Source organism: Canis lupus, chromosome 22 (genome assembly GCF_048164855.1).
Source record: "Canis lupus baileyi chromosome 22, mCanLup2.hap1, whole genome shotgun sequence".
NCBI lineage: Eukaryota > Metazoa > Chordata > Mammalia > Carnivora > Canidae > Canis > Canis lupus.
Genome location: NC_132859.1, coordinates 47520222 through 47544328, shown reverse-complemented (window position 1 = coordinate 47544328; position 24107 = coordinate 47520222). Strand labels below are relative to the sequence as shown.

The 24107-nt window shown below is 36.1% G+C and overlaps 1 long non-coding RNA gene across 3 annotated transcripts in view; it reads right to left on the bottom strand.

Annotated features, from left to right (window-relative positions):
• Window positions 1–990: 990 nt before the first annotated feature.
• The window catches only part of LOC140614290 (uncharacterized), a 57505-nt gene continuing 34388 nt past the window's right edge, over window positions 991–24107 (bottom strand). Inside the window, exons 2-4 of one of the 3 annotated variants that reach the window (XR_012015181.1) lie at window positions 23873–23985; window positions 21013–21079; window positions 991–1097 (exon numbers count right to left, since the gene is read on the bottom strand). This is a non-coding gene — a long non-coding RNA (uncharacterized lncRNA). Of the gene's footprint in view, window positions 1098–15389; window positions 16140–21012; window positions 21080–23872; window positions 23986–24107 lie in introns of those variants that run through there. The other 2 variants (XR_012015182.1, XR_012015180.1) reach the window with 2 other exon arrangements.

The following is a 24107-nucleotide window of genomic DNA, read 5'->3' as shown; positions in this document are numbered from 1 at the left end:
ATTCAAGGTACTAAATTTCATTGCTCTTTGCTTCCTGTCCTGCAGCAGGAATCTTCCCTGTCTTACCAGGGAAGTGTTTACATTTGCTGGCATATGTTACCATGTCCACTGCTTGCTTCTGAGACTACATTCTTACAACTACTGATTACTCTTCCATATTATGAGTAGGATAATAAGACAGAGGAAGATGTGCGAGATCTGAGGGCATCTGCTGTTGTGACTTTGAGGATTGTGTGATTGCCCAGTAATCATCATACCCTTACTGGGGTTGAATGTTTCAATGGTCAATATGTTCCCCAGAGATTCAGAACTCAGTGAGAATTAAAGACTTCCCCATGTAACGTCTAATAGTGGCAGCAGAAAAACTGTGGGGAAAAGTTATACCCATAATGTGGGTAAATGCTGAGAAAGAGGAAATTGAATAAAAGATGTAAACTTTGGGACCCCAACCTCCTTTCTGCCTGTAAGGATAGAGGAAGCTGGAATATGGAGGCAAGGGACACTGGTCTTAGCACCGAGAGACTGAAGACATCACGGCTAGGTCACTCACTATTTATGTAACCACAAAGTTACTTGATTTTTATTTGCCAATATGTAGGAGATAATAACATCCTCATCTTAAAATTCTTGAGGGTATTAAAAGAGATGCAATGAAGTGTAAGAAGCAGAGTCAGCCATCTTGCTTTGGCACTGTAATTCATTTTATACTTAAAAGTTATATATACATATTTTTAAAATGTATAAATTTTAGGTCCAGCAAAATCTGGATTCATGGTTGTTTCAATATTTCTTCTCTTAAAATACATTTAATATCAGATACTAGGAGTATACGAGGTCTTAGGGCACACATACTTTTTTAAACCAATTCTAACATAACATAAACACACACACATAAACATAAAAGCACAAACTCTAAAGGAAAGAAAACATTGATATAGGAATTTCACATCATAACAGACATTATATCTATTTATTTCAATTACATCACAACCTGTGTGTATGCATACATAAAACATATTGTATATAGTTGTTGCCATAGCCTATTTACATTTCAGGTTTCACTGTGATCTCCCTGAATGGAATAGCTGGAAATAGGCCTGGAACACAAAAGAAGAAGTTAGCTTTAAATGAAAGTAGACTCTTCCTTTATTTTAATAATGAATTGGAAATATGTCTAACATATTCCAAGTCTAAGCACTTACCATTTGACAGGGATTGTTCTAGGTACTTGAACAATGTTAACTTACTTAATCTGCAGGAGTACTTTGAGAGATAGTTTCTATCACTGTTTTGGATATAATGAGGGAAAAATAAAGGTGCAGAATATGTAAGCCACTCCTCTGTACTCACAGAGCTCTCCAGTAGAGGAGCTAGGGCTTAAAGCCAAGTTGTCCTACTATAGAGGCCACACCCTCAGCCACCATGATAAACAGGCCACTTTACATAAAAAGAAGACATGTTATGAGGGTAAAGATGAAGAAGATTAATAAATTTAGGGGTGTTAGAAGATAACACTTCTATAGTATGAATTTAACTTTTTAAGTAAATAAATAATGTGGCTTTTGAATGAACACTAATGCCAGATTGATGGTTAAAAGTGCATTGAGGCAAGGAAAAGATATAAAGTAGTTATCTTAGAGGAACGTAAAGTGAATTTACTAGAGAAACATAGTAGGATTTTTGGATAGTGCTAGTTTGAGGGCTATAAACATAAAATAGAATGATCAGTCAGCATCATTTGGGGATTTTCCCCTAGCAACCTTCAGCTGCTTGACTGTTTATTCTAGGCAAGTGTATTTGTTAGGGATCTCCAGACAAACAGTACAATATATATATATATATATAATATATGGAGATTCATTATAGGAATTGGCTCACATGATTATGGAGGCCAAGAAGTCCCATGATCTGCCATCTGCAAGCTAGAGAACCAGGAAAACTGGTGGTATAATTTCAACCCAACTACAAACACCTGTAAATCTACAAGACTGATGGTATAAATCTTCATCTGAGAACCAGGAATGCCAATGTTGGAGGTGCCAAAAGATGAATGTCTCAACTCCAGCAGAAGGGGTGATCTTATTCTTCCTCTGCCATTTTGTTCCATTTAGGCCATTAAGAGATTTGGATGACCACTAACCACTATCAGTGAGAAAGATCTTTACTTAATCTACTAACTCAAATGCTAATCTGTTCTGGGGACACCCTCACAGACACACTCAGAAATAAAGTTTTAGCAGAAATCTGGGTATCACTTAGCCAAGTCAAACTGATATGTAAAATTAAACATCATAGCAGGCATTTAAGTTTTATTCCTAATTAGTTACTGCCTGATAATTATGTCAGAATAGAGACAAGAGGTGGAATTATGTGTATGTTCAAGGTACTGGTTATAATTTTTTTTAAGATTTATTTATTCATGAGAGACACACACACACACACACACACAGAGAGAGAGAGAGAGGCAGAGACACAGGCAGAGGGAAAAGCAGGCTCCATGCAGGGATCCCGATGTGGACTCGGGATCTGGGACTCCAGGATCACGCCCTGGGCCGAAGGTGGGCCCTCAACCGCTGAGCCACCCGGACTACCTATAGTTTTTAACCATAAACTCTGCACTAGGCAAAGAGAGATGTGAGGGCAAGCCAGGGTGTGAATAGTTTAATGAGGATAAAGAATTGTTAGAATAGGGATCCCAAGTAACTAAGTTGGCAAAACCAGAAAGAATGATCTGAAATTAGAATTCTAGATTCCAAAGCTTTGAAAGAGGTGATGCTGTGGTTGATAACAATATCTAGGTTTGGGATATTAGTGTGAGTGACTAGGAATTTCCAAAGAAAAACATTGCTTAAGAGATCAAGGAACTGAAAGGCTAGGGCTTCTGCAGTGAGAAAACAGTGGAAGGAGGAGTTGGTGGTGAGGAATTTCCTGGGCCAGTTTGTAATTCTATCAAAGAATTGAAGGAAAGTGATGAGAGAGTGGTGAATGATAGTAAATCAGTTGTCAGAATGACATGTGTTTCAAAGGATATGAAGTTTTGATGGAAGAAGGTAGAACAATGATCTAGAGTAGAGGGATATTGCCAGAAAAGAGGGGTGTGGGGAGTTGGGCAAAATGAGTGAGGGACAGAGGGAGATTCAGGCTTCCAATTATGGGATGAGTAAATCACAGGAATAAAAGGCACAACATAAGGAATACAGTCAGTGATATTGTAATAGTGATGTAAGTTGACAGTTGCTACCATTAAGGTGAACATAGCATAATGTATAAACTCATCTAATTGCTAAGTTGTACACCTGAAACTAATATAACATTGTGGGTAAACTATATTCAAATAAAAAATTTTAAAAATAAAAAAAAGAATGATCTTAGAAAATTGCAGACTGTGGGCCAAAGCTACTCACCACTTCTTTTTTTAACAGTTTTATTGGAACACAGCCAAACCCATTCAGTTATGCGTTGTCTGTGGCTGCTTGGGAGCCACCATGGCAGAGCTATGCTAGACCTTATCCCTTTTTAAATGGAAAATATTTACTTTTTGTATGATTACAGAAAGCACTTGCCAACCTCTGAGTTAAAAACAAAAGTACTATTAGGAATATCTATTGTGCATTTAAACCCCAAGATGCATGTAATATGGAGGGGGAAATACTTCTATTTCAGAGAACTGCAGGGAAGGCTGCATCCAAAGAATGCCTCCAAATTTTTGTGAGAGTGAGGTGGTGTAGAGAAAGTTTGGAGTAGATACCAGTTATATCAATTCAAATTTTCTCCACATAACAAAGTCTAAAGAGAGACGGCCACTGACAGTTTCAGGAATCTGAAAGTGTTGTCATGACCCAGAATATTTTCTGGCTTTCTCCTCTGCCATCTTTAACAGGTTGGGTTTTTGGTCCTTAGGCTTTTCACTGCATTGTCTCAATATTAAAACAGCATTCAAATCCAGGAAGCTGGAGGTGGGCCTGGGGTGGCAAGAAACTGACCTCCCCCAAGCAGTTCTTGCTTTTCATCAGTGAAGTAAATTCCCCAAAAGTCTGTTCAAAGGTTGCCCTTACTGAATCGATGGTTAGAGCTTTATCAAATTGACGCACCTTTTGAATGTCACAAATCAGCTATCTAGCAAAGGTGAAGGTGAATGCCGTGATTGACTTAGACTCATAATGGCTCATTGCTATCCTGAACACTTTGAAATTTAATAAGGAGGAGATGGAATAGGTGGCATGTGTGTGTCATGTACTTTAGGGGATCTTACTGTTCTTTTACACTCAGTTTCAGAAAGCACACCAGGGAAGGTCAGGTAGAATGGAAAGGGAGGAAAGAAGCAGTCAGGTCCTTGAAGGCATAAAGCTTTATAAGGCTAATAATCTGGGTGATGGTTGATGCCCTGAGTGGTTTAGATTAGTAGTGCTGACTAACAATGTCGAGGGGGTGGGCCGGTGTTATTGGAGTGGGCCAGTTAGACATTCAGATGATGGCATTCAATCAAAGTTGCAGTTTAAACCAGAGGTACGTACTCAAGGAGTGGGCAAACTTGTTATGTATCCACAGCAAGACATATACAGGAAGTGAGTATTAACATTCAGAATCTTATATAGCAATGGTACACTACTGGGCATTTTAATTGTATTTTCCTCAAGTATTTACCTACGATAAATTAGGAGGAACAGGAGACAGCAACACCAAACATCAAAAAGCCATTCCTTTACCGTAAGAGTGAAGACTAGCTTACTGAGGATACTTATCAGGAGTCTCTAGGCCACTGGTGAGTACTATACTATATAGTTGTGTTCTCTGCAGAGAAACAAAGATCTCTTCAGGGAAAGGCCATCTTTATCAGCACACAGCTCTAATGACTCAAAGCAGGGTCCATCTCGTATTCAGATATTTCATCCTGTTGTTTTACTTTCAGACTTTTGAAATGATTCATACTTCCTGGAACATTCTTTCCTCATTGCCATTCTACCTGCCATAACTTTGTCTGTACAGATCTCAGTTATCCTTCATAATTCAGTTCCCCAACTCTGTAAAACAGGTAAACTGCCCCTTCTAAGAGTTCCTCAGTTGTCTCTGTGATTTCTTGATTACAAAAGTGGAAGTAACATGGCTGGAGGTCCCTCAAAAATTAAACAGAATTGCCATCTGATTCAGAAATTCCATTTCTGGGTATATATTCCAAAAAGAATTCAAAACAGATCCAGTATTCAAACAAATACATGTACAGGCACAATAACCCAAAGGTCAAAGAACCCAAATATTCATCAGTGATGAGTCATTAAATAAAATGTAACATATATACATAACGAAATATTATTCAGCCATAAAAAGGAATGAAGTACTGACACATGCTACAACATGGATGAAACTTGATACCATTGTGCTAAACACAAGAAGCCAGACACAGAAGATCACATACTGTATGATTCCATTTATGTGAAATGTCCATAATAAATAAGTCCATAGAGACAGAAGGCAGATTCATAGTTGCTAGGGGCAGGAAGGGGGTAATGAGATGTAACTGTTTTAAAGTTTTCCTTTTTTAGGGGGTTGATGGAAATGTTTTAGAAGTAGATAGAGGTAGAGATTGAACAATATTATGAATGTACTAAATACTAAATGCTACCGAACCCTTCACTTAAATGCTTCATTTCATGTTATATGATTTTCACCTCAATTGTTTTTTAAACAATGGAGGCAATTCTTCACCTTTTCTTTATTCAGACCCTTTGCAATATTACTTTGTAACTCCTCCAATCAAGGAATAGAGCTTATTTCTCTACCTTTTTAGCCTGAGTGGTACCTGTGACTAGATTTGCCCAATCAACTGTAGCAAAAACGACAGGGGCTACTTCTGAACCTGGCACTTTCTTGCCACACACAACCTCCTTGGGGATCCTGCTTCCACTGTGTAAAAAGTCTGTTGGAGGAAGAGAGACAAAACGCTTAGCCATCCCCTCCACCTGGCTAAGATTGGTTTAGCATTGCCCAGAACTGAAGAAGTGCCACGCTTATTTTTTTTGTTGTATGGCACTGAGCTTTTGTCCTAACAGGTAATTGATAATTTCTTCTCCTGTCATGATAGAAATCATTTTTTAACTATTATTTCTTGCTTAGTCTATCTGGCAACACCATAATTACTTGAAGAAAGAGATTTTGTCTGTTTTGTTAATTTTTAATCTTAAACATAGTACAGTGCCTGATAGGTGTATGCATTTTATAAAGCCATGCTAAATGAATGAACTAATGAATGTATATTCATTTTTAGCAATGAAATTTGAGTCCTACTAAAATTGTTTATATAAAATAGTGTAATGGTTGATTTTATGCATCAAGTTAGTGGATCATGGGTACCTGATATTTGATTAAACATTATTTCTGGGTTTATCTGTGAGGGTGTTTCCAGATGAGGTTAGCATTTGAATCGGTGGATTCAATAAAGAAGATTGCCTATCCCAGGGTGGATAGGCATCAACCAACCTGATGAAGGCCTGTATAGAAGAACAAAAGGTGGAGGGAGAATGTATTCCTTCTGGCTGACTGGGTAATGTGGTACATCTGTCTTCTGCTCTTAGAATGAGACTTATGCCCCTGGCTCTCCTGGTTCTGAGTCCTTTGGACTCAGATTGAACTATACCAACAGTTCTGTATTTTGAAGAAGTCCTCATATTTGAGTTAGCCATGTATGGCTTAATATTTCTATGTATGTTTGCTTTGTTAGAAATTCCAATGCAACAGTATGAATTTTAATTATTTAACTGTAAGCATAGTCTTATGGCAAGCTTTCTTATCTCATTTATCCACATTATTTTCTCATCCTATTGTTTATGTCATATTTCTGTGGAGTTTTTTTAGCCTGTATTTTTTATTTCATTCTTTTTAAAAATACTTTTTTGTGATTCCCAATGTCTTTGTTATTTTATCTATCTACCTACTTATTCCTTCAAAGTGGATTTCCATTGTCTTTATACATTTTAATCTCATATGACAGGAAATACTATTAAGATATATTATTCTAGTGTCCAGAACAGAATTCCCAATTCCATGTCCCAGTCTCTTCTATATACTCATACTTTATGTACCCATAGTAAATATAATACCTATAGTAGAATATTATATACACCCATAACATATTCATTAAATATAGATATTTACATATATAACATTTATATATAAATGGAATATATATACATATATATATATATATATGTATTTATTTAAAATAAGAGTGCATCTTTCTCTCTAGATGTGGAGTTTTCCAAGCTGCAAGTAGATGTATTGGCTATGGCTCCTCTACTTTTGAATTGGGCAATGGTTATTCAATTATCTGATTTGTGGCTCAGGAACATTATTGTAAATGGTTTCCAGTCCAATTACAGGTATTTAGCAGGATTTTTCTAATAAGGCCCAGAGCACTTAAAGTATTGTCTCGTCTGTTGATGTTAAACTCTAAACGAGTGGGTACATTAAAAAAAAATCAGCAGTCATCATGACTTCATGTATTGGTAAAATATTTTTTTCTAGTAATTATACATCCAAATACTTAACACATTGCTTCCACTTCCCTGAAATGTCCTATTATTTGTATTTTCAAGGAGTTGTCATCTCTGAGTACTTGTAGATAAATGGGACAAAGGGGGAGAAGCATCTTGTCAGTTTCTAACATAATATCGATTCCCAGTTTTTCCATTTGGTACAGCCTGATTGGGAGCTCTTAGTGAGAAATTTGAAAAGAAAGTGTTTAAGTGAATGTTGTGGTGCACATACCTGATATCCTCTTTGGGACAGATACAAGCTGTCCCAGATATTGGGAGTATTGACTGCAGATGATGCAAAGTCCTCACTGTGGATTATCTATCATAAAAGGGAGCTGAGCCATCAATGGTTAAATATATTTCCTAGGGGCTGATCAGTGTAGGGAGGCAAAGGCCCTGTTCCCAGTCCAGGAGATCTCTGTGGAACTGTCCAAGCTTCAGAGCTGATAACTAAATCACAATTAAGCATTTTCCCTAGTCGAAATTAGTTCATTTCCTTGTAGACATTGCTCCTAAAAACTCTTTCCAATAAAGCTACTGTATATAAATTTCCATTCAGGTAAACTTGATTTTAAAAATCTTACCTTTTTTCAGCTGGTTAAGGTTGTTTTATTTCTAGAGCCAAATTTATGTTTAGATTACCATTTCTTTTCCTTTAAATCCTGTTTTACTGTTGCCATTACTGAAACTTTCTCCTAATGTCTGGTGATAGGTAATCTTTTCTTTTTAAAATTTATTGTCTTTATTATTTTTTTAATATTTTATTTATTTATTCATGAGAGACACAGACTGAGAGAGAGGGGTAGAGACACAGGCAGAGGGAGAAGCAGGATCCATGCAGGAAGCCTGATGTGGGACTTGATCCCGGAGCTCCAGGATCACACCCTGGACCAAAGGCAGGCACTAAACCACTGAACCATCCAGGGATCCCCTACTGTCTTTATTATTAAGTTGTAAATTTTAATTCCAGTATAGTTAACATAGAGCGTTATATTCGTTTCAAGCATACAATATAGTGACTCAACAATTCTATGTACTATGGTGATAGGCTATCTTCTGATTTTAGTTTTTACTCTTTGAATTTTGTCCTGCTCATATGCCTTCAAGGTAGATGAGTGGGATGCTAGGTGAGGCTGCTTCAGGCACTACTAGCCTTTTGTCATTTCAAACTCATCATTATCAGTTCTCTTATCATTGCTCAAATTATACAAATGATGTGGGGATTCATGGCAGTTTGACACAGATGGAAGAGTTGAAAAGTCCTAGCCATATGTTAATTTTAGTCATTACCCTCTGTCCTCCTAAATTATCCATATTATTTCAGAACGCATACTTGAACCAAATTCTTACTTGTTTTTTAGAGGTTTTTCTGTGTGTTTATGAGATCAGGAAGTTGACTAGCTCAACCTTGAGACTTTGCTTAGAGCATATTCCACATGTACCAAACCTGAGGCCTTCCTGAAGGGAGTGCTGGGGCCAGGAGCTGTCCCAAAGTTCTCAAATACTTTTATATGTATGAGGAGAGAATCAGGCAAAAAGGCAGAGGTGAAGGGATGCCTGAGTGGCTCAGCAGTTGAGCGTCTGCCTTCCGCTTAGTGCGTGATCCTGGGTCTGGGGATCGAGTCCCATGTGGGGCTCCCTCCCTGTGGGGGGCCTGCTTCTCCCTCTGCCTGTGTCTCTGCCTCTTTCTCTATGTCTCTAATGGGTAAATAAAATCTTTTTTAAAAAAAAGTAGATGTGAAGAAGAGAAGAATGTATGATGGGTAATCCGATGCCTTGGAGCTTAAGGGGGAAGGAGTAAATAAAATAAAGACCTAGGTTCAAATTACAACTGATTCCACTAGCTATGATTGGGGGCAATTTTCCTAAACTTTATAATCCTTTATTTCTTTATCCACAATGCAAGGATCAAAATTATATCATCGGGTTATTATAAGGATAAAATACCAGGAAAGTCAAACTCCTAGAAGTCAAGCTCCATATTGGAAATAATACGAAGGTTAAGGTAAAAAGTTGTGGGTGTATTGTAGACAGTTCTTTTACTGTGGCTGGCCTCATCATCCTCATAGTTTTACAGGGGGAATTGGCAATGAGTGATTTAATGATCTCTTGGACCTTTCTAGCTATAAGTTTCTATAAATATATACTAATTTCAATACAATTATGCTCATTTTGCCAAAATGAGCTAAGTGAAGGGTGCCTGGGTGGCTCATTTGGTTAAACATTTGACTCTTGGTTTCAGCTCAGGTCATGATCTCAGGGTCCTGGGATGAATCCCTGTGTCAGGATCCCTGCTTACCATGGAGTCTGCTGGTGATTCTATTTCCCTCTCCCTCTCCCTCTCCCTCTCCCTCTCCCTCTCCCTCTCCCTCCTCGTCCTCCTCCTCACGTTCTTCTTCTTCTTCTTCTTCTTCTTCTTCTTCTTCTTCTTCTTCTTCTTTCTTCTTCTTCTTCTTCTTCTTCTTCTTCTTCTTCTTCTTCTTCTTTCTTTTCTTCTTCTTCTTCTTCTTCTTCTTCTTCTTCTTCTTCTTCTTCTTCTCCTTCTTTCTCTCTCAAATAATAAATAGATAAGTTTAAAAAAAAAGAGAGCCAAGTGATTTTCCCAGAGTCACACAAATAGGAAGTGATAGGGCTAAAGTTGGAAACTAAGTCTTTGGGCTTCAAGTCTCAGTTCTTCACAATTCACCTTGTTTGGTTGGTGTATATGATATATTCTTAATGAACAGATCCTATGGGCCTGCGTTTATTTTTGATTATTTATTCATTCGGTTACACAGACTCTCAGTTATGCACATTTGCCTGCAAGACTTAGATACAGTGAATATAGAATCTCTTCAAAATCACAACCCTTACTTCTTCATTCTCCAAAAGCAGATCATTAAAAAATGAAGCTGCCATTTTATGATTTTACTTATCTCCCAATGTGTAAGTTACATGATTTTCTGGGTCACACAAAGCTATAAGTGACTTGCCTGATTGTGTTTTGTCCTGGGATGACAGTCAAGTGTCATGGGAGCTTGAAAAAAGTGAGGCAACATACTTGAAATTTTCTTTTTCACCATTTCATTCTCCACTTCTGGTTCATTTCGTAATTGTACAATTCAGGTTTGTGTGATTTGGGGGAATGGTATTTAGCTGTTGTAAATTTTGATTTCACATTCTGAAAACAGAGGTATTAATTACATCTAAACAATTTACCCTCATAAAACACATTTTTCCTGTTTATTAATGCTGTCAGTGGAATGCTGATTTCATTTATTTCGACAGTGTTCCATTTTTTTTTCAAAGAATAAAGATCAAAACTCTAAAAAGAGCTTGAAATATGGGACTTAATTTGGTCTCTGCTAGCTTCTGTAGGCTGAACATGGCCATCTCTATGCATCATTCACTATTGTTCAGTCTTAGTCACCTTCTCTTTGGTCCTTGAATACCCCAGACCATCTCTATCTTCTGGACATCTCTATATATGTTTCATCTGACTGGACTTCCCTGGCCCCTTTCCTTGTGAAAGCTTATTTGTTATTCTCAACTTATCCATTCACAAGGATCTTCTGAGTACTGAGACTAGAGTAGGTACTCATCTATAAGCTCCCAAAACACTTTGCAACTTTTCTTCATAATATTCATAGCACTTTATATGTTCTATGACTATCTTCTTAGCTAGTTGTACACATAGATTGTAGACACTAAGTGTGACTTATCCATCATTGTTTTCTGGGTGCCTTTCATGGTGTCTGACTACAGTGATTATAAATATTTGATGAGTGAATGAATAAATAAACAAAAGCATGTTGGAGGGGGAAAAACAGTAGAAGTAGGGAATGATGTTAAATCCCTCAATCACCAGCATTTTTAGGGAAAGAGTTGATTTATATTAAAAGAATGACAACTCCTTAGATGATATTTTATTTATCATAAATTTTATTTAATTTCATAGTAACTGTGTGAAATGGTATAACTAGCTTATTTATATATAAAGAAAAAAGGTGCTCAAAGATAATGTACCTCACTCAAAGTCACACAACTCTCAAAGAGCAGAGACGAGATTTCAGCACAGTTTAGCCCAAGATACACATTTTCTCACAGGTCAAATGGATGAGTTGGATGAGGGTTTGGTGGAAATCATACTGCTCTAGCATCTTCAAGTCCTTGATGAGGGGACTAATCTGTGCCATTCCTCCAAGAATATGGTATTGCCTTTATTTTAATTTTTTTTTGTAGGTAGAGACAATTCTAATGTTTTAAACTTGGCCTATCCCACTGTAACAGCCTTCACAACACAAATGAGAGAGTTGATATCCACATCTATCAGTGACTGAATATGTCTCTCTATTATACATTCTAGGACTGGGGAAATAAACATGGGATGGAGTCAGGGACCCACTAGGCTCACTGTGAGATACATCTGAGCTGGAGCTCCACTGATGACCTGACTTCCATATGCTTTTACTCTCACCAGTTGACCACAGTCATATTTTGTGTCTTCTGGAATTAGTTTCAGTTCAAAGACAGTATCTAGTCATCACCAAAGGCCTATTTGTATTTTTCCAAAGCATAGTCACCCTGGTAAATGGCCTGGGTTCTCTTTGCATAAAACCAGGAAAAAAATTAGCGGTATACATTTTTGGTGGTGTTCCAGGGTCGTTCCTCAAGTGGACTGTACTCCTCATTTCAAGGGAATTTGAATCTGTAAATGGGCTGGAGTCAGAGAATTAACTGAGGGGCTGTGATTCTCTGTTTTGGTTCTTGAAATTAAACTTCTGTTCACAAGACTTGGAACTGGTTTTCTTTTACAGATCAAGTAAGAACTAGTATATTTCCCAACTAGTTCTTTTCTAGGGACACTATGATCAACTAGCTAATGACATAGGCTTATGTGAGTCAGAATATTCTGATTACTTGCTTTGGTTTTGTTGTTCATATCTTTTTTCAACTTTACATGGAAGAAAATATGAAAATACATATGCACAAATCAGCACCATACAAACTAACTGTTCTGAATAGATTGGATTAAAATTAGGATAAAAATAAAATAGAAAATAAAAAGTATCGCAGACTTAAAATTATGCCCATATATTTCTAAATAATTTGGAGGCCAAAGAAGAAATTATAGTGAAAGTTACAAGTTTTTAGAGCAAAATAACAATGAGAACAATGTATGGCCAATACATAAACAAGTTTTTTTTTTTTTAATTTGCAAACTCAGTGCAAAGAAATTGAAGATGACACAAAGAAATAGAAAATATTCCATGTTCATGGATTGGAACAACAAGTATTTGTCTATACTACCCAAAGCAATCTACACACTTAATGCAATTCAAAATACCAGTAGCATTTTCCCCAGAACTAGAACAAAGAATCCTAAAATTTGTATGGAACCACAAAAGACTCCAAATACTAAAAGCAATCTTGAAAAAGAAAAGCAAAGCTGGAGTCATCACAATACTGGACTCAAGTTGTGTTACAAAGCTGTAGTGATCAAAACAGTACGGTACTGGCACAAAAATCAACATATGGATCAGAACAGAAAACCCAGAAATGAACCCACCAACTATATGATCAATTGATCTTTGACAAAGCAAGATAGAATATCCAATGGGAAATAGCCTCTTCAACAAATGGTGTTGGAAAAACTGGACAACAACATGAAAAAGAATGAAATGGGAGCACTTACACCATACACAAAAATAAATTCAAAATGGATTCAAGACATAACTGTGAGCCTTGAAACCATCAAAATCCTAGAGAAGAACACAAGCAGTAACCTCTTTAACATTAGCCATAGAAATTTCTTTTTAGATATGTCTCTAGAGGCAAGGGAAACAGAAGCAAAGATAATCCATTGAAACTTCATCAAAACAAAAAGCTTCTGCACAGCAAAGGAAATAGCCAACAAAATTAGTCAACATGGGAGAAGAGGTTTGCAAATGACATCTTTGATAAAGGGCTAGTATATAAAATATACTTACAAATATAGAACTTACAAAGCTTGACACCAAAAATACAAATAATCCAATTAAAAAAATGGGTGGAAGACATGAACAGACATTTTTCCAATGAAGACATATAGATGGGCAACAGACACATGAAAAGATGTTCAACGTCATTTATCATCAGGTAATTACAAATCAAAACCACAAAGAGATACCACCTCCCACCTGTCAGAATGACTAAAATTAATAACACAAGGAACAACAGGTGTTGATGCGGATTTGAGAAAAGAGAAACCCTCTTGCACTGTTGGGAAAAATGCAAACTGGTGCGGCCACTTTGGAAAACAGTATGGAGATTATTCAAAATGTTGAAAATAAAACTACCCCATAATCCAGCAATTGTACTATGAGGTATTTACAAAAAGAATCCAAAGATGCTAATCCAAAGGGATACATGTACCCCAATGTTTAGAGCACCAATAGCCAAATTATGGACATAGCCCAAGTGTCCATTGACTAATGAATTGCCATATATTGCCATATATATAAAATGGAATTTACTCAGCTATTAAAAAGAATGAAATCTTGCCATTTGAAGCAACAGAGATGGAGTAGAGAATATTATGCTTAGCAAAATATGCCAGAGAAAGATAAATATCATATGATTTCACTCATATGTGGAATTTAAGAAACAACACAAATGAGCAAAGGGAAGTAAAAGAGAGAGGGAAGCAAACCTAGAAAAATTATACTGAATGAACTGATGGTTACCAGAGCAGAGGGGACAGGGATTGAGTGAAATGGATGACCGGGATTAAGGAGTGCACTTGCCATCATGATGAGAACTGAGTGATGTATGAGGTGTTGAATCACTATATTGTACGCTTGAAACTAATATTAAACTGTATGTCAACTACCTTGAATTTAAATAAAAACTTAAAAAAATAAGTGCACATACTAGAGAAAACACTGAAAGATCATAAATTAATGAGCTCATTCACTAAGCAACTAGTTTGAAAGTTATAGAATAAAGCCAAAGAAAGTAGAAAGGTGGTTAGTAAAGATAAAAGACATAAATAACTAAAAGAGCAAATAGAAAAAATCAAAAAGGTAAAGAAAATAAAAAGCTATATCGGTAATTTTTTCCCCTTAAAACATAAGAATGAAGAAAATCATGTAAAATGCTACAAGTAATTGAATATGTGTGTTTTGTATATGGGTATCTGTTTTATTATTTTTTTGTATTTCAATGTTTGATATGTCCTATAAAATTTTTTAAAATGAGGGGATCCCTGGGTGGCCTAGCAGTTTTGCTCCTGGCTTTGGCCCAGGGAGTGATCCTGGAGTCCCGGGATCAAGTCCCACGTCAGGCTCCCTGCATGGAGCCTGCTTCTCCCTCTGCCTGTGTCTCTGCCTCTCTCTCTCTCTCTGTGTCTATCATAAATAAATAAAAAATAAATCTTAAAAAAAATAAAATGAAAGTATATAACCTAAAGATTTTCCCTTGTTCTTTATCCCTCATCTTTAACATATAAAGAACTAAGAAAAGATAGAAACATCAAATAGGCTATCCTCAATGAAAGGAATATTTCTGTATATAATTAGAAAAAGACATGAGAAATCTGACAGGATAGTACATTTTAAAGCAGTTTTCTTTTTTCAATGGAAAAAAATACCTTTTAATACATTTATCACTGTATTCCTCTTTGTCTCTATTTAGGAGAAAAAAAAAGAATTTTTTATTTTGGTATACTGTATTGTTTATTATGAACAGCTTTTCTACATGGTTTGATGACTGATTATCCCTTCTATTCAGGGTGCTCTACCTCATAGTCCATTTACAGCCCCATCCCCATCCCCTCCCCTCTCCTGGCCCCAATGGGAGGAGCTAAAATAAGGCAATCAGTCAAGGACCCACTTACTTTTCTTGACTTTAATTCTGAAGTTTCTCCTTATACCATTATGGTAACCTCAGGATAATTCATGCCATGCACAGAGGGATCTTGTTAGTCAAATTATTATCACCTGAAGTTGATTACATCTATTGAAAAAATTGTTTTTTATGCTTATTCTACATCAGACACTGCTAAAAAATCTGCCAGTGTTTCTTGAATTCATATTTGATACAAGGGGATTAAAGTAGCCCAATGTTTTTTTTTTTGGTCAGAACAAAAAATTCTTTCTTCTTTGGAATGAATTTAAGTCTTCTCTCCTTTCCTCCATACTTGCTTCTTCCTCTGTTTCTTCTCTGCAGGCTTTTCAAAGCACAGATGACTTAAAACTGTCATTTTTAAAAGAGAAGAACTGAATATGAAGAAGTTCCATCTCAAGTATTATCAAGAAGATAAATCTAATTACTAAAGTATTGTGAGGTCCTTGTTACAATGCAGTTTCACTATTTTAAAGAATATTTATGTATTGTTTTATGGTTTGAAAAATGTTCTCACATATATTTTATCATTTAAATTCACAGGGCTTTGTAAGGCAGATATCATAGCTCTGTTACAAATGCGAAAATTAATGTTCCATGGTTTCAAATGTGTAAGTTTATATTGTTATCAGTTGTAGAAGCAGGACTCAAGCCCCAGGGTTTCATTCCAGGTTCTGTGGTCTGTCACACATGCTGTTGCAGGTTGGTGACCTCATGGCTGGGTGGAAGGTGGTGGGGGCTGGGGAGCTGAAAGGGAGAAATGTTTCTTAGAAGCTTCTGTCGTGTCCTCAGTGATTTCTCCAGGTAAACCTTCCTGGTAAATAATCATTTCTAAGGACTTTAAAATTCTTTTATCTTGTATTTTTAACAGTAACAAAATTTTTTATAGCATAATTTTTTTTAAATCTCTAAATCCACTACTAAGAGATATATTTACCTATTTAAGATTTAAATAATATTATATTTAAGTACATGTGCATGCTAAGACCATTTGAACAGAACATGAATATATGAATTAGAAAATAAAAGCCTTAGTCTTCACATCAATAATTTTCCCCCTTAGTTTAATCATACTTAATAATTTCTGATGTACTCTTCCAAATCAATCATTTATCTATCTATCTATCTATCTATCTATCTATCTATCTATCTATCATTATCTATCTATCTATCTATCTATCTATCATCTATCTACTATCTGTCTATCTATGGGTAGATATCCATCTATTTTTTAAAATCCTTCTATCACATGTGTGAATATATATACTTGTGGTTAATGTGAATATATTTATTACATTTTTTATATAAACGAGGTCATATGCTACATACCATTTGCCACCATTTTTTCACTTAATATACCTTGAAAATCTTTCCATATCAGGCAGTGGTTAGTGAGGTCAGTATCAAATCACTACTCTACATTGTCTTGTTCTGACCTTAGTCTTCCTTATTATTGTGTTCAGTATCATTTGATATTGTTATATTTGAGTTCCTTCTAAGATGTCTCACTCTGGAAAGCAAGTGGTTGGGTTTTTTTCCAACATGGCCTCTGCAGCATCCTTGGTACCATGTGCTTCTGGGTCATTCTGGGCACTTTATATTCAAGAAGAAGAGTGTCTTTCAGCTCCTCAATGGCAAGTCATCTGTTTATAATTGATTGTTCAATATGAGTAAGAGTCCCTTGAAGGGAGGAGCTGTTACAGATACTATGGACTGAACTGTGTTTTTCCATAATTCATATATTGAAGCCCTAACCTCTGATGTGATTGTTTCTGGAGATAGGATCTTTAGGAAGTATTTCAGGTTAAACAAAGTATTAAGGTGAAATCTTAATCCAGTAGGATTGTGAGCCTTATAAGAATAATGCTACATTACAAATAAGACTACTTCAGGAATCAAAATTTACTAATCCTGGTTTGCAGGGGATTATTTTATGTGTGGTCATGGGTCATCTCAGAGCAGAAGTGAGCCTATCTCCAGCAGGGATACACAGATTTGTTTGTCACATAACACTGTCAGCAGAAGAGAATGAGGATGCATCCCAGGCATTCTAGGAGAATCCTGGAAGCCTAAGTAGTTTATGCATGTTGGAAATTTTAATCCTTATATGTTTATCATAATATGTATGTAATTTGCATTCTACTTCCTAATATATCTACATTTATTTTTACATGAAATAACACTAAATTTAATTACCATGGGGTACAATTATTCCTTCAAAAAGATGGAAGAATAAGTTATGTTTATCTTTTAACTTTATTAATGGCCCCCTGTTGCCCCTACAACATAATATTGCATACCTACTGAGATATATATCCTGCCTCAAGAAACCCTGTAAATGAACTGCAGAAGGCCCAGAGGACAAAGAAGAAGGCTTTCCTCTACACAGAAGGGAATTTTGCTGGCATCCCACAAAACTCAACAGAAAATGGATCACATTACCTTTCTAGATTTTGCCAGGGACAGTTCTTCAAAATTCTGTTCTGACTTTTGCCTTAATGCAGAAATCACAAAGATATAATTCAAATTTAAACAGCCTCCTGAGACAAAACACTGCTCAAGAGTGATGGAGTGAAGAGAACTCAAACACAAAGAAATTATCTGAAGCCCTGAAGCTGTTGCTACTAGTCTCCATCAGTTTCTAAGCACAGATTTGGACAGAAAGCTCTTTTCGTCTTTTGAACAAGAGCCAGAAAGTAAAACCACCTTCAACTGGACTAATGCCATTCATCTGGTTTTAAAACTTCCACTTCACAGTGGCTTTTCAGTATTGATGTGGTAGTGTGTATGCACAGGATTTAATGTGATCAGAAGGACTAGGATGATTCACTCAAGCAATGCAATACATACTCTTTGTCATTGTGTAACCTTCACACAGTCTCTTTATCCTGGAAAGGCAATGTTGCATATATTCCTTATAGAAAAGCATTCACAGTAAGTGGTATAGTGCATTCTTATCTCTTTTATCTGTTCCTTCAAGTGTATGAAAGTTATGTCTGGGGCACTGCAGAATTAAAAACAATGATAATTTAGCACAGCCAATTTTTTGGCAAAAAAAAAAAAAAAAAGCATATTCTTAGAGTGTTCTGAGGGAAATGTGCATGGTACTGTTGTGATGGTCATGGATCGGGGACTGTCCTGATTTGGGATCAGAATAAGATAGCTTATAGCAAATTATGAATCATGCGAAGATCTTATCTGATTCTTACTGGGTCTTTCAGTTTGAAGAGCATACAGGAAAGGAGTAATTTCTAATTTGCAGAGAAATTAGAAAGCCTATACATAGAATCCATCCATCCATCCATCCATCCATCCATCCATCCATCCATCCAGGCTTCCATTAACTTATTCTTTCATATTAAATGGTTTATGAAGGTCAGATAAAATTTCTCATTTTCACATATATAATCAAAACAGCTTTGCAGGCCAATTATTGCTTTTAAAAACCACAAGATGTGAAGATCTGTTAATTGTCTGAATTCAGATTGAAGTAATCTTTTAATAAGAAAAATAAAATCAGTAAAACAACTGAAAATAGAACTTTTTTGAAATAAAACAAAAATGATATCTTAAAGGTATTTGCAATGAGAAACAAAACCCAAAAACAAACACATGAAACAAAAGACCATTACAAAACTGTGTGTCCTAAAGATAATTATTTTCAGAATTGTTTGTGTATATACCATACATTTAGTACTTTAACAGTGGTTGTCAAACTATGTTTCCTTGAAACACTGATATTCATCTAGCTAGACTGAGGTCATCTATTCTTAAATCATAACTGTCATATTTTTCCAACCATGTGAATTATTTGTCACCAGTACACAAGAAGATAATAACAGAAATTGAAAGTAAGTAGTTGAAAATTTTGGTAGTAAAGTAATTCAATGTCTGTTTAGTCTAGTAATAAAACTAAACAGGGTTTGTATTTTATTTATCTTTGATTTTTATTTCATTTTTCTAATAATTCATTTATATTGCATTTTACTAAAATATCAGCCCATGATGGATTGGGAACAAAACAAAATAAAGCAACAATAACATCAACTAAAAACTGTCTGTCACACTAGTTAGCAAAACTTTGTTCTAGACTTCTCTTGATTAAACTGGAGTTTGAAGAAACTCCAAACACCCTTTGGAAAGGACATTTTCCAAAGCTCACCATCTCCATGACACTCGCTCACATTCATTTAGCACATTAACTTATTTCAGAGCAAGGCCAAGGGTAAAAATCTCTCCTCTAATATGATCTAAGCTTTAATAACATTTTATATCTTCACTGAACAAAGGCTATTTAATTTTGTTTTTTTAAATTATTTTATATAAAGAGAACATACTTATTTAAAAAACACTTTCTAATAACAAAGTATACCTGACTCTTGAATTGACATTGTACTGCAGCCTATAAATCATAATGATGATAATAATTTTTAATAAAATATATCTTCCATTGTTCCTGACAGAGTAACAATATCTTTACTGACACTTGTGACACACTATCTCAGTGGTGATGCCAGCGAGGGGGCTGCTTGGTACAAAATGCAGAAAAATCTACTTTTACCTGCCTGCTGCTCTGATGGGCCAGTGCTCCCAGAGGCTGACTCATCACCTATTAGGAGAAGTTTCTGAGGATTTGTCAAAGCTTTTGCCACATTTGAGGTGCAGAGAGCCTGAGTCCCCTGGGAGCCTCTGGGATTTGGAACCAGAGCTTCCTGCTGGCCTAATACAAGCAGCAACCCCTCGAGATACTTATTAAAATCACACAGGGATGCTTACAAATAAGGCTCTTGAGTATGGCCATGATAATGACCAGACTCCAGGCTGAATTTGGGGTATTTCAGCCAAAGAAGTTAGGATTTTTTAAAATAAGACTTTGGTGAAAGTTGGAGGGAAATTCAGCTGGAAACTCTATTTGAAGTCCTCAGTAAATCCAGCCCATTCATGTCTTCTCCACATCCTGTAGAGAGATCTTCTAAGGGGAGGACCTCCTTTGAAATTCATAGGAGTTTGTTTGATAAGCTTAATGGGGTGTGGAAAATATAAGAGATAGGATGCCAGCAGAGAACAGCAAGCAGGGAATGGAACCAACAAAGTACTGTTCTCCACATTTGATTGAGAAGATTACTGCTTTCTCTTCTCTTGTGGACTGAACTGTCTCCTCTCAAATTTACATGTTGAGACCTTAACCCCAGTACCTCAGAATGTGACTGAATTTGGAGGTAGAACCTTGAAAGAGATAATTATGTCAAAATGAAGTAGTTAACATGGGCCCAAATCATATCTGACTGGTGTCCTTATAAGAAGAAGAGATTAGACAGACACCAGGGACACTCATGCACAGAGGATGATCACGTGAGACACAGGGAGAAGGCAAGGAGAGAGGCATCAGAAGAAGCCAAACCTGCTGACTGGGTAGCTTAAGCCTCTAGAATCGTGAGAAATAAATTTCTGTTGCTTACCATCCAGTGTGTGGTGTTTTTTTATGGCAGTCCTAGCAAATGAATGTGCTTACATAAGCTGATTGCCAATGAAACTATGCTCTGCTTTTGTGTTTCATGTTGTTTGGTCAGAAGATGAACAATAGATAAACACATTTAAGAATATGAATATATGGACATACCTGTGATGTGACAGTTAAGTATTGTAACTGGGTCTACATGCCACCAAATTCATTCCACATAGCTTTCCTGTATAAACAGAATAGTCCATCTTTGCAGACTGATTTGAGATTGGTGATTGAAATTAGTAACTAAGAGGTTGCCTTTGGATCTCAAGCCTCCCATAACTTGTGAAGAACTAGATGCACATAAAAGAACTGATCTGTAGGGATTTTTCAAGATGGATGGCAGTGACAAGAATAGGTTTTTAAACTCTGGTCATTGTATACAATTTATGTCAGAAGCTACGACGTGAGCAAAACCTAAAAGACAGGTTCAATATGCCTTCAAAATAAAAAGCCTCCCTCTCATTGGTGAAATCATCTTCCCATTTTCATATTTGGACTGATAGTTTTCTTCTTAGTTTTGACTTTGGAATGATTTTAAAAAGGTGTCATAGTTACTATTACTGTAGAAGAAAATGTCCAAGTATATACATTTCAGAGGTTAGTTGTAATATTCATTTATTTATGGATTCAACAAATATTTATTTAGTACCTACTATTTTAGTACACTACCATTTATTACTACTTTAGTACCAACATTATGGTAAATTCCTGGAAACATTGTTCATGTTTTTCTGAAATTAGAATTTCTAAAGTGGGGCAGCCCAGGTGGCTCAGCGGTTTGGTGCCGCCTTCAGCCCAGGGTGTGATCCTGAAGGCCCGGGATCAAGTCCCACGTCAGGCTCCCTGTACGAAGCCTGCTTCTCCCTCTGTCTCTTTCTCTGTCTCTGTGTGTCTCATGAATAAATAAATAAAATCTTTTAAAAAAAGATTTTCTAACGTGTCTGAGAGGGCTATGCAGGCAGGAGAATGGAAAATGGTAAGCAATCCATCTAATAAACATGAGCATAGTAGACTCTCTGAAAAAGAGAATATTGGAAGATAAGGGCTTCTTACAAAAGGTCTAAATGATGAAAATAAAAAGCCCCGTGAAGAGCTAAGGCAAGGCAGTGTCAAAAGGGGAAATGTAAAAAAAAACAAGATGCAGATGCATGTGTTTAAGGAACAGAATGGGGAGGGCAATGTATCTGAAAAAAAGAAGATAGAGAATGATAGAAGGTGAGGTCAACTTTGTCTTATTGAGCTATAGAATTAGAGTTACTCTAAGAGCATTTAAAAGCTATTAAAAAAGAGGGCTTTATGGAAGCAGACAAATATTTTTTAAACATTTTTTCATTTGGCTAATATTTTTGACATATCATCTTGGTGGTGATCCTTCAAGGGGCTGCTTGGCTTAAATGGCATAAGAATAATAGCAGGAGATAATGGAGATTAATATAATTTGCTCACCTTCCTGGAAAGCTCTAAAGGAATGGCATGGCCATGCTGAAGGAATTTAAATTACTTTCAGCAGTTTCAAGGGACCCATTTAAAGTTTCAAGTGGAACAATAACATGATCAGAACTATTCCCTGAGGAAATAAATAAGGCAGAGGAGAATGTGATATACTAGACTAGACCATCTTGGCTTGGAGAGTCAAGTCAAGAGGTTCTTTCAGTAACTCTGTAGAGGATGTGAAAGATGTTTTTGCCAATGTAGTGTCAATGGGGAATAAAATGAGAATGTGGTATTAAAGTTATTGCAAAGGTAGCATCTGTTGATTAGTAACAGGCTGGTGGGTGAGTGACAATGCTGAATCCAGTGTGAAAGCTTCTGGATATCTTAACTGATGATAACATTATTAATACATAGTGGGACAAAAAAGAGGAGCAGGTTTGAAGTTAGAAATGGAACTATCTCTACTTACACATCAAATACACACAAACAGTGCTGATTAACACAAATATTTGCTCTATATGAGAATAGGATGGGCTTCCTAACAAAACATGGGTATTATCAGTGTTCACACCCTCCATCAATGTATAATTAATATTTATGGACCACCAACATGGTGCAGTCAACTGTTTTCTGCAGGTAAGTACACAGTTGAGATACAAGGAACACTAAAAGTAGTGTTTTACTATTTTTATAATTTTCAACTTTTATAATGTAGGTAATGGTGGCTAGTTGTTTACAAAAATGACCAGGATTATATACCTCCTTATATCCATGACCCTTTGAAGTAGAACTGTGGCCTCCCTCAAAAAGGTAGAATCTATTTCTCCACCTCATGAATTTGGGCTGGCTATGATTTGCTTTGACCAATAGAATGTGGGAGAAGTAACTTTGTAACAGTTTTGAGATGAGGCCTCACTCTCTCTCTAAACTATTTCCCTGATATGTGAATAAGGCTGGGCCAGCTTGTTGAATGAAGAAGTATATGATGATCAGTTACATCTGGGGGCCATTCAAACATCATACATATACGTGAAGCTCCCTTAGACCAGGAAGGCTCAAACAACATGTCTGTCAGCTAACAGCCCACAATTAGGAATCTCAGTCAAAATCATCCAAGTCTGCTTATATTTCCATAATTGCCCAGCATTGGTGAACACTAATAATATATAGCTGTTTTAGATGACTAAGTATTTGGATTGTTGTCATACAAAAATAGATAACTAGTACAGAGTAATAAACTGTAGAAAAGATTTGAAATATAGATAAAAGAAAAAAGATAATTAAAATCATGCATATTTACATTCAATTAAGATATTAGCTCTATTATCATACAATTAAATTCTTTCAGTTATGTACTCAAAACGCTATGTTGGACTGAATCTTTTTATCCCTGAAAATTCATATTTCAAAGCCGTATTCTCCAATATGATGATGTTTTGAAATGAAGACTTTGAGCCATAATTAGATTTGGATGAAGTCATGGAGTAGAGCTTACATGATAGGATTGGTGGTCTTATAAAGGAAGGAAGAGAGCTCTCACCAGAATCTGACTATGCAGGCACCTCAGTTTCACACTTCCCAAACTCCAGAACTGTGATAAATAAACAATTTTTGTTCAAGCCACGTAGTCTATGATATTCTTGTTATAGAAACCTGAATTGTGTAAGACACAAAATGAAAATGTGTTAAGACTCTCAATACTTTGTTTTAAATCAACTTTTTCATTTCATAAACAATATGCATTTTTCCATGAGAATAAATCCATTTTTACATGT